The sequence below is a fragment of the Leptinotarsa decemlineata genome, unplaced genomic scaffold (assembly GCF_025532065.1).
Source record: "Leptinotarsa decemlineata unplaced genomic scaffold, Ldec_3_MD MMD2_tig00004307_RagTag_RagTag, whole genome shotgun sequence".
NCBI lineage: Eukaryota > Metazoa > Arthropoda > Insecta > Coleoptera > Chrysomelidae > Leptinotarsa > Leptinotarsa decemlineata.
Genome location: NW_027412606.1, coordinates 5626504 through 5638918, shown reverse-complemented (window position 1 = coordinate 5638918; position 12415 = coordinate 5626504). Strand labels below are relative to the sequence as shown.

At 35.1% G+C, this 12415-nt stretch overlaps 1 protein-coding gene across 2 annotated transcripts in view; it reads left to right on the top strand.

Moving 5' to 3' along the window:
* LOC111503664 (vasoactive intestinal polypeptide receptor 2) overlaps nucleotides 1–12415 on the top strand; it is a 266571-nt gene that overhangs the window by 174766 nt on the left and 79390 nt on the right. The window contains exon 1 of one of the 2 annotated variants that reach the window (XM_023158028.2): nucleotides 8822–8939. The exons of the other annotated variant lie outside the window; for it this stretch is intronic. The gene's annotated coding sequence lies outside the window, so the exon portion shown is untranslated. Of the gene's footprint in view, nucleotides 1–8821; nucleotides 8940–12415 lie in introns of those variants that run through there. 2 annotated transcript variants of the gene reach the window in all.

The window sequence follows — 12415 nt, the reverse complement described above, 5'->3', positions numbered from 1 at the left end:
TTGACCCTTCTTGACTATATTTATGACCCCGATCAATATCAGTATCAGAGATATTTCTTATTCGGGGTTTCCGCCGAGAACCAAACCCCCTCCACAGTCTCCTCGCTGATCGAGAAGAGACTTAGCGTTAGTTCCTCGAGGTTACCCTGCAATTTTTTGTTTCGTGTTCTTTGTCGTTCTTTTTTGTTGTTAATGGATTTAATTATAGATAAATGCTGCGTCCGTCTGATTAATAATTCACCTATCACCATAGTAATGAGCTGAAAAGAGACAATAAATTGAAATTTGGAAAAAATGAACAGCATCAATGTATAGAGTACAAATTTCTCTATCGATCAGTATATAAAACGACACAGTAGAATAAATATTTATTGAGATAGGAGGCTACAAAAACACATGACATTAAAACGGACGAAACTTTTGAAACAACATATAAGTTTTGCCACTTGTGTTTTCATTATTAGTTGTTGCTATTCTATTAAAAAGAATAAACCGGGTGAAGTTTCTTTTCTGTTTTGATAACACGGATTAACTAAATCCCGTACAACGTAGGTGAGTCATCTGCAATCACTCTGTTATTTATCGATCAGCAATTTGCTGAGAAGTTTGTTTTCCTGCCTAAACCAGCATACCACCCAGTTCAACCGTTACAAACTAATGAATGAAAATTTTATTCCAAAATGCTCATCAAAGTATACCTCAATTTATATATTTTAGCGATTTATAATGTCTTCTCAATTCAGCCTCTCAAGTATCATCTATCCATTGACGGTATCGTAAACAGTCCTCTGGTGTTGAAACCGTCAAAAAGCAAATTGATGAAACATACGGTATAGATGTTAACGTAATTCGTGAACCTAATTATAAACACACACCACTCAACCCGAGGACCTCTTATCTTCAGTTCAGAGGTCTCATATCAGATTAACTTGAAACCCCATATCCATGAACAGTGATCAATATCCGTAGCACTTAGTTAATTACTCTCCCCTGTCTCAACATTCGTAGGTGAATTTCAATTTCACACAATTTTAAGTCGACTCCCATATAAATAATAAGATATGTTTTTAACTTGACTTCAGTTGAAACAGTACGATATAATGTTGAGTTTTATCGAGTATTTCTGTATCAACGAATGAGAGAATGCGAGTCCCTTCTCTGTTGAGAGCATGTTCCGCTACAACTGATTTGTACGAAAGCGTTGAAGGGCCACACAAAAATATTTTTTCCGATTTGTATAATTCTGACTTTCATCTCAGAATTCTGACTTGTAAGTCAAAATTCTGACTTTTATCTCAGAATTCTGACTTGCAAGTCAGAATTCTGACTTGTATTTCAGAATTCAGACTTGTATCTCAGAATTCTAAGTTGTAAGTGACTTTTGTGTGCCAGTCTTCACTTACCTACACAGTAGTTTAATGGAGTGAGATCGTCAGAACACAACTACTCCCCTGGCTAATACTACGAAAGGCGTGGGATTGTATCCGATAGGTGTCAGTGCAGGATTCTTCGCAGAAGAAATGCCTGCATATGTTTTTGGCGATACCGCAATTGTATCTCCAGTTATATCGAAAGAAGCGATTCAAACAATAAGAAAAATTTCATAATCTTCATATTTTGATAAATGCAAAAAACTGCCTTTTAATACTGAATGTATCATTATTATTCCCTGAGATACAAGTCAGAATTCTGGCTTGTATCTCAGAATTCTGACTTTGTAGTCGACTAGCTTTATGCCTGTATCGTTGTCCGAGTTGATCTGTTATTCAACAAATAAAACGTCCTACCATAGTGTTTATTGTAGTATTTTGAATCATTATTTATTACAGTATGTTGTTCTGGGTAGGATGCCAATCATCACTCTCAAAAAAACATTTAGTTCTGTATTTGAGTTTGAAAGTGTAGGTATAAATTAATATTTTTCATTTATACTGTAAGCACAAATGTGCTTTTCGATTATTGATTTCTTAGTGATGCCGACCTGAAAATGAACCAATAAAACTACAATGGAAAATCCTCAAAACATTACGAGGGGGACATGCTGAATAGCCAGTTTAATTTTCATTTACAAGGTGATCAATGGAAAAGTTAACTGTATTCAATTTTTATCTAAGCTATCTCCTAATTTGAAAAAAATAATACAACGTTCTTTATGTTTCTCCAACACCTCAGTCAAATCTAAGTCATAATAGTCCTATTTATCGACTTTGTCGGATTGCCAGTGAATATCTTGTTAGAGCAGATTTATTTTTTGACGCAATCTCGATATTCAAAAAAGATATAAATGATACTTTAAACAGTGCGAGTCTCTAACATGGAACAAATTCACTAAATCAAAGGTGTTGTTTCTTTCGGAAATATGCTCGGACACGTCGATTAGCATTTTAAAGTGCCCTTATTTTAATGCAACAAAAAGTATACAGTGTGTCTTAAATATGAGATATAACATCATCGATAATTTTTTTTAAATGACAACCCTTTTTTTAATGACTTCAACAAGTTGCACATGCCTGCCAAATTTCATTTTTTTACTCCTTGTCCTTTGAAAGATATTCAACAAACATTATCTAATTCAAAAAATTAATTCAAAATCAATAGTCTTCCGTTAACAAGTGTTCAAAATGTCCAATGACAATACCCTAAACGTAACTGAAACTCGTTTTGAACATTTCTTATTACTTCGCCGGAAATTAGCCTACACTCCTGTCTTATTCATTCTTTTAAATCCTCAATATTTGCCGGTTTGGTTTTAAAAACTTTGCTCTTCAAGTAACCCCATAAGAAAAAGTCCAAAGGTGTTGAATCCGGAGACCTAGGTGGTCATTCATAAGGTCCTCTTCTGCCAATCCATCTGCCTGGATATACATCATTCAGGTACTCACGGACAGGTCTTGCAAAATGAGGAGGCGCCTCGTCCTGTTGAAACCAGATGTTTCTATTTGACACGTCAGCTTCTATAGGACAAGGGAACAAAATAGCCAAATTCGGAACTAGGTCCTTCTGCGAGAATTCTAAATATCTTGCTCCAGTAAGATTTTCTTGGAAGAAAATCGGTCCTATAACTCGATCACCAAAGATCCCTGCCCAAACATTGACTTTTTCTGGATGTTGAGTGTGGCCTTCGCTCATCCAGTGTGGATTTCTGTCTGCTCAATAACGACAATTTTGACGATTTACCACACCATTCAACAAAAACGTTGATTCGTCAGAAACTATTAGTTTTCTTTATGTACAACATTCCTGTCTAGTAGATCCATCATTTTTTCGCAAAACTGAAGTCTTCTATCTGGATCAGTAAGTTCCTGGAGGATTGTTATTTTATATGGATGACATTTTGCAGCTACAAGAACTCTTGCCACTGAAGACTGGCTAATTTCGAGTTCCCGAGCTATCTGCCTAGTGGAGACATGGGGATTTTCTTCGACAGAGAGAAGAACATTTATTTTGATCTCTTCACTGAGCGCACTCCGACGATGTTCATTTGTTTTTCTTAAATTCCCATTTTTCCAGAATTCTGAGATACAAGTCAGAATTCTGAGATATAAGTCAGAATTCTGATATACAAGTCAGAATTCTGACTTGCAAGACATGATGATGACACGTTGGTGGTATGGAAAGATAATGAAGAGACACTGAACAATTTTCACATCTGAACCTTCTGCGACTTTTTTCTTTCCCAAAGTTTGAAGAGACCCACGAAAGAACTGCGTTGTGCGACTGTAACGGGTTAAATTTGCGGTAAATATTTTCTCCTTGAAACTTTGAGAAAATAAGACCGTATTCTAATATCACGCTTTAATTATCAATTCGACCATATCATTTCACCCGGTAAGTATTCGAAGAAACTAATTTTTAGTAAAGAAAATTTTATTTTCCAGCTAACCTATACTTGAGGATATACAGTGTGACCCATTTTTAATGGAAACACCCCCCTAAAATTTGAAGTTGTGAACCGATTTTAATAATTTTTTTTTGAAATGTCAAGTACTAAAAGTTCTACCTTGGGACAAAATTTGAAATTTTTATTAAAGTTTCAGGGCATACTACGATATTTTTTCTACGATATTTCACTACTCCAATGGATTCAGAGTGCCTCTAAATAGGTGTGACCAAAATTTCATGATAAAATATTCATTATTAACAAAGTTATGACAACTCAAAAATTCGAAAACTCACACAGCTAACAGTCACAATATATCTTTTTTTCATGATTTCAACAATAAAGTGCCGCTAGATGAAAAAAAAACAAATAGCATAAATATTTTTAATGAAAATAACGGAATTACATTCACACAATTCAACTAACAATGAACTAAAAAATTTTAATAAACGTAACTAATAACTAATTATTGAAATGTTTCGATTCAGTGCAACAATTAATTCTAACTCATATTCTAGTAGCCTCTACTAATCCACCACGTATTTCGATACATGTGTCGTAGCGCTTACAAATGTTTCTGATTACGTTCCGTAGTTCTTGAGGGCTAATATCTGCACATACCTGTCGAATTCTTGCACATAGTTCATTTCTATCTGTCGAGCGGTTTTTGTAAACCTTTCGTGTGAGAAGTCCCCAGAGAAAAAAGTCCAAAACTGTGAGGTCTGGAGATCTGGGTGGCCACTCTATAAATGGATTACCACGGTCTATCCATCGGTTTGGAAAATGTTCGTTGAGCCATTGCCTCGAAGCTCCGGCATAATGAACTGAACACCCATCTAACTGGACAATTAAATTTGATCGTTCATTGATCGGCAGCTCGTGAATAGCATCCCAAAACTCTGTGTTTAAAAATTCTAGAAACCTCTGCGTATTAATGTTTTCCTCAAAAAAGAAAGGACCAATAATTCGTTCGTTCAATATCCCACACCAGACGTTGATTTTTTGGGAATACTGGCTTTTACAGTTTATTACCCAGTTAGGATTATCCGCTGCCCAATAGCGACAATTCTGTGATGACATTACTCCATTTGTAGTGAAAGTGGCTTCATCGGTATATAAAATATTTTTTAGGAAATCTCTATTGTTTAAATATTCCCCTTGGGTCCATAAACAATATTCCAGGCGTCTTGCTTCGTCGCCTTCTTGAAGTGTGTGTAAAAATTTTGGCTTGAAAGGTTTAATATTCTTCGCCTTGAGACATCTCCTAATAGTTTCAAATCTAAAGTGGCATTCCTTATACTAGCATTAGACTTATTTCCGAAATAATCTAAAATGATTTGATCATTCCTGTCATTCCTGTTTCGTCTTTGTACAGGTTTACTTTTTAACATAATTTTTGATACTGCACCAGTTTCATTGAATATTTTATTTATTTTATTTACCGTACCGCAGCTAATACGAGGACGATCTGTATAGGGTGTTTTTTGTAACTGTTAGCTATGTGAGTTTTCGAATTTTTGAATTGTCATAACTTTGTTAATAATGAATATTTTTTCATGAAATTTTGGTCACACCTGTTTAGAGGCACTTTGAATCTTGTGGCGTAGTGATTTTTTCAATAAAAAGATCGCTAATAAAAAATCCTGATTTTCGACTAAGAAAAAATATCGTAGTATGCCCTGAAACTTTAATAAACATTTCAAATTTTGTCCCAAGGTAGACCTTTTAGTAATTGACATTTAAAAAAAAATATTAAAATCGGTTTACAACTTCAAATTTTAGGGGGGTGTTTCCATTAAAAATGGGTCACACTGTATGATACCCTGATTTGTTAAAAACATTTCCTAATTTATATCGAACACGTTTCTGGTTTCAAATGTTTTCTTCTGGACTAATTTACCTGGACTATAATAATTAGTTGAAATGATGAATTTTCAATTTTCGATCTCGGATTGGCCAACGGGCTACTTATGTATCAGAGGGGCATGCGCGTTTATCCCTCAACTTTTTCAAAATAGGCGAGAATGCAATTCCTACTCCCGGTCGAGGTAAAAATTCCTTGTTCTCGAAGATCGTAGCTGTAGCCATTGAAAAAAATTTTAAAGGACTCGTGGAATAAAAAGTTTGTGATAATAACTCCGTTGGAGGATTATATTCCTGGGCTCGATATTAGAGGAAATTATGCCCTATATTGATTTTATAATATTGTTGATTGTGGCATTCCACTCTCTTATTGAGGATTAGAAAATTTTCATGGTTCGGAATTCATTCTTGAAATTCCATCGAATTTTTGCCGAAAAGATTCCAAATTAAAGAAAAGGTAGTTGTTCACAGTGTTTTTTTGAGAGATTGGAGGAAAGTAAAAAGGGAAAATTTCTGCCAAATCTACGATTCCTGTCGCCAACTGTATTGCAGAGGAGAAAAAAACCCTTCCAACTCAGAAGGGTTTTTTTTGTACGGAACTTCAATCCAGAGTTTTCGACGTTTTGGTAGTCGAAGATCAATCCATATACGGGGTGATCGAATAGTTATTCTCACCTACATACAGAACGGTTCATGGTCATCAGCACGAAAGGATAGAAGCTACTCGGAGACTTCGATATTATCATTTGTCCACTTACAATTCAAGAACCTTTTGCTCACCCACAACCACCGTGGGAATTCACGCAAGTTATTGCTTCTTTCTGTTAATTTATTTTAGTGCTTTCGTATTTTTATTGTAAGGCGGAAATTTGATGTTATTTTTATGACTTTTGAATTGCGCATACGCTTGAGCTCTAGCGACGCATTATAACTTGTTGGCGACATTTGAATTTCTGCATCAAATTCGGGTTGACGTGTTATTTTGAATAGGCTGTGATTCATGCCCTTATTTTATTGCTGAATCCATATTCATTTACCGATCGTTCCTAACCGTGGTACCTACTGTTTGGTGCTTATATGTATATATGTTCTTGCCTATTTGTAGAACAGTCTCTTACAATTCCGGAAAATAATTATTGATTTACGCTATCCTTTGAACTATATATAGGATTGGTTTTGCTTGACTGCTTAGACTTATACCCCATATAGATACAAGTGTTTGTTTGAAGGTGATTAACAATATTTCATGATGAATTTCACTAGTTCGGACTTCCATTGCATAATATATGAAATGATATGAAATCCCTGAAACAAATAAAAAAGAAGAATTAAAAATAAATAGCTGTGAATAACAATTATATCAAGCAAAAATACCTGAAATTAAATAATAGTGAAATAACATACAAGTATAAATAGAACAATTGAACAAAAAATAAAAATAAAGAAGTACGAAATGAAAATAAAGATAAAAATAAAAAAGTTAAGAGATTTCAAGCCAAGTTAGTTCACGACGTTTCGATTGTTAGTATCCACAATCGTCTTCGGGTGATGACTGGACTAATTCCTCCGAGAGATGACTATTTCTGGGTCGTTCGAGTACTTTCACTTATCCCCGCTTTCCATTTTTTCCGCTTTACTGGTTCAGTGGGAGATGACCGTTTGGCGGGAGTTGGCCATTTTTCGCTTGATGATGGGTTTCCATATGTTGCGTATTTCTACGCTGGCTTGGCTGAATACGTTGTTGGACAACATGTGTGCGGCTTCCTTGAATTTTCTCCTAAACCAATGTTCCTCTTTGTGTAAGATCTCAGCCTGAGACCACTCAATGTTGTGTTGATAGGTCCAAACATGGTCTGCTATTCCTGATTTGCTGGTTTCCCCTCGCTGTGTGTGTTTCTTGTGCTCGGCAATGCAAACATTCAGAGATCTTTTGGTTTCACCAATATAGGATTTTCCGCACTCACAGGGTATCCGGTAAATGCAATTCTTGGAATCGCAGTCCGCGTTTGGTAGACTGGTTTTCGTGAGGCTGCTAAAGATAGTGTTACCGGATCTGAAGCAGGTTCTGATGTTGTACTTGAAACAAATTCTTCTTATCCTCTCTGATAATCATCTGATGTAGGGAAGTGCAAGCACTGGTTGTGACGGCTTCTCTTCCTTGCGAGGCTCCTGCTGTCTTTTAGCCAAAACCTTTTCTACCATCGCTTTAGAGTAGCCATTCCGTCGAAGATTATTTTTGATGATGTCTAGTTCTTTCTCGATATTTTCCTCCGTGTTACAGAGCCCGAAAGCACGGTCTAATAGAGTCTTGATGATTCCTCTTTTAGTTCAAGTAGATCCATCGGACCAGATCCTGCAATTGGCATCGCTTCAGGTTTTGCCCAACAATCATTGAACACCTGGATGGCAAGAAGATTAGAAGACTGCTGGCAAATCCAGGATTGGGTCACTCCAAAGCGTTTACTCACCCTTCGAAGCTTCATACCAAACAGTTGTTGGACTGCAGTAGAGATGAACTACGATGTCTAATAGGCCTTCTCACAGGTCCATGCCATTTGAATCATCATATGCAGAGATTGGGACTGTCGGAAGACAGTGTTTGTCGCCTTTGTTTGAAAAATGATGAAATTGCAGAGCACATACTTTGTGCCTGCCCCGCTGGGACCGAATCAGATTTCAAGAGTTCGTCAGAGCCATACTCTTACCATCTTACCTGAAAGACCACTCACCATACAAACTAACCGGCTTTGTTAGGAAGCCGGGTTTATTTAGTTGAGTTTGAATAGGTGTAAGCCACAATAAACCCTTGCGTATTGCGGTGGAGGGTTGAATATACCCAGTCTCTTTTGACTTAACTTAACCTAACTAATATAGCCCTCGTCCAAGCGAAGAACTCCAGTCATTTCAGAGTTGCACTTCTACATGAATGACTTGATACTAAGCTCGGTACAAGTAGTGTAAACGGAATATTTGGATGTTATCTTTGATTGTTTCAGATTCAGTATCGGCTGACACTCGATATCAATATTTCTATTGAGATACTCAACTTGTTTCAAGGTTTCAACTGATTCAATATTATCTGAGTTTCTCTTTTTTGTGCGTTTGGTTCGTCTTGTGCGAAAAATAATTTGTGCCATTTCACGCGTCAATACTTTGTTCATAATTCTAGGAAAAATTCAAAAGGAAATATTCGAAGGTAGGTCTCCTAACTTAGTCTTGGTGATGAAGAGCTTTCGGAAACGTATAAGGTACATGCACACCAACGTACAGTGGGATAAACTTTAGATAGATTTATCATGAGTACAACTATATACTCGTTGAGTAAAGTGTATAAACAAAGATTATCCATGAATGAAGATAAGATTGATAAATTACAGTCACAACTAATATGATGAGAAAACGATACTTTTATTACGAAATGAAGTAAGTCAAATACTGGTATCTATAGTTTCATAATGTCGCAACTCAGTTCTCGCTTGGCTATTTACGAGAGGATTTTTATTTGCTGTTTCACCCATTCATTCATTCATTCAAATAATAAAAGAACTCATTTAAAACTTAATAAAATATTTATTGTGAAAGAAACGGAAAAATACTTTAAATAAACTCACACTCAATGTTAATAAAAAAATACATTAAAATAATCAAAAAAACTTACATTACACTGCCACCCAGCAGGATTGAAGAGAAGGAGATGTGCTGCATTTCTGATGACCCAATCGATACGTAAATGAATACTGTCTGTTGACTGTTAACTGTTAACTCTTAACTATCTTGACCTCCCTCAATATTTATAAAGAATTATACGCTGACATTGCGACTTTGATCCGGTCACTGTACTGAGGTAAAATGCACAGCATGCAATCTGTGCCAAGTTTGCATATTTGGAGATTGTTTTATATTCCATATCCTGTGATCGGATCAATTTCGATGTCTATGAACTTGAAATATCAAAAGATGGAATTCTGAATACTGAGTGTTTTTGTGTTAAAATATTGAAGTGAGGTTGGAACATCTTTCAATTCATGTATTTACTTAAATGAATCTGAATAATTTCATGATTATCTTCTATATTTGACACATCTCCCCTCCACGTTAAAGCTGGCCCCCAGCTTTCTGGGTGGTAATGAAAAACAAAAAAAAAAATGAAAACTCACAACTCAATAAAAATATTTTGAATAATAAAAAAACAATGGGTTTAAAATATGATTATAAACATCATTTACAAATTACATGTCCTATAAAAGTTGGAAAAAACTATATTGTCCAATTGATTCTGCAACTATGAGTTCCCACACTAATATTGTCATAGTCCGGCACTGAACTTTATCTGTCTTTGTGTCACTCCACCAATCTGTCCGCACATTGTTCCGTGTCTTGGTTCTGATACTGTTTAGGTTGACGGCTGCTCGGCTACCACAACTCAACTGGATGGAAACATTGGCAACGTAACAGTGGACTGAATTGGACTGGACTATAATTACGTATTACGTTGTGCTTTGCGTTTTCTCGTGTTACCAGAACATGTTTTTCTGGTTTCTGTGAAATGTATCTGTCATTCTGTTCCATGCCTATTCTCTCAATTGTGTATAGAGAAGAAGATTTACGATTTGACATGACATATGACATACATATAATTTGATGAATATGTGAATATTTAGCGGCATTTTTCGTTCACTGAAGTGATTTTGATTTCACACTTTGAAATATATTTATATCTGTGTGTTCATCGTGTAATAGTGTGATCAAGTTATTAGCTGCCCTGGATTATAGAAATTACCCCTTCGAGAGCTTTTGGGAAACTTCAAACATCATCGTCTGTGGTTCTGTTGTGTCAGCATTTATGAAACTAGCGTTGTTTTCATAAATTACTTGCGAAATATTTTCTGTAGGCTGCTTGGGATTTGGATTATCCTGGTACTCAACGGTATGATGGTGATTCTGAATTGTTTTGAGTATTACAATTTTATTCACATATTATGTCTGTGGATGATGTCTGCCTACACAGGAACTGTTTATCAGCTACTCAGAACAACTGGTAACGCAACAACGTAAGTATTTGTTTCTGGTTGAATATGGCACTAGTGACTGCGATATTCCTATAGTCCATTCATTTGAGCCATGATGATTCAACTTCATGTTTCCCTAGGTCATCGTGCTGTCTGTGGTACGATCTGCTGAATGTCCTGGAGTGGAAAACCGTAACAGTGGTGATGGAGTAGTGGAGTAGTGACTACCTCGAAGTGCCTTGGGGTGTGGTGTTGCCTCGATTGCATGAAACAAGAGAGAAATTCGGCAGTAAGTTCTTTCATGATATACTTTTATTCTTATGCTAGGTTATGTTACTATTAAATTCGATAATAAAAACAATCAACAAAAATCACTGCATTATATAGTTAACAATCATTTTACAGTTTAATCTGATTGGTTAGAGTACATATGATATATATTAAAGTTAATTTGACGATAAATAGCAAATAGCTTATAGACTTTCTTTTTCAACTTTGAAACATACTTTTTGATTTATGCTTGAGCATACTGTCAAAATCCATTGGTTCTTTATGACACACCCATTTCAACATCAATTTCTTTATGTACAATTTTTTTTTTTTTTTACTGATTCCTTACAGTCTTTGTCACCTGCCTATTCAATTGTCACCTCATGTGATATACATTTCACTGAATAATAGGAAATTGAAAATAGCAATAGCAATTTATTTTCTTTTCAATGAAAATAAACAGCTATTGGAAATATTTATCGAAAACAACTACTTTCCTGGCTAGTACCAACGACGAATATTGAATTATATCTGATAAATATATATTAGAAACCACATGTAAATTGCATCTCTCAGATTTTGCATATATTATTATTATTCTCTTTATACTCTTTCACCTTTTTTCATAATTACCATGACGTAGTAACTTTCTACATCTTGAAACATCATATTTGTCTTTTCTTAAGACAACTTTCTGTGTCGTACTTTTTACAACATCGTACCTATTGTCTTTCTTCTAAAGACCTCATGTATGCGCATTTCATTTCATGCCTCATACAAAATTCATATTATTATCATCATCATTTCTCCTAAACACCTAGCACATTTTACACACCTTTAAAATGAAAAATTTCATGCAGTTTTGGGAGCGTCCTCCACAGTCTGCCTTTTCATCTCGTGTGTATAGTCTACCTATATAAATGATTCTTCTTCAATACATAATCATCAATTCTCACCTTTTCAATATATCTATACGCTTCTTTTATTTCTCATAATATTACAAACTTCACTGTTTGTAGATCATCAGTCTGAGATGCTATTTCCTATTACTTTCCATACAAAATAAAAAAATTAAACTATGTGGTGACATTGAATTGTTTGTACTACTTCTGGCAAGGGGTGTCAATAATGCATTCATTATTATTATGTTTCTTTTCTTATGTAATTACAGCTTATTTTTCCTTAATTAATTGTGTGTAAAATTTTATTTGAAAAATCTAATTGCAACTGAAAAAATTTTTCCTATCTGCATTTTTATTTAATTACTATTCTCTAATGTTTATATCCTAACTATTCTGGATTCTTATATGTTTAAAGTTGAATATTTTAATTTGAGTCAGAATCCTCATATTTATGCAGTGTGCATGACACACTTTTTCCTTTTGATAAGGAT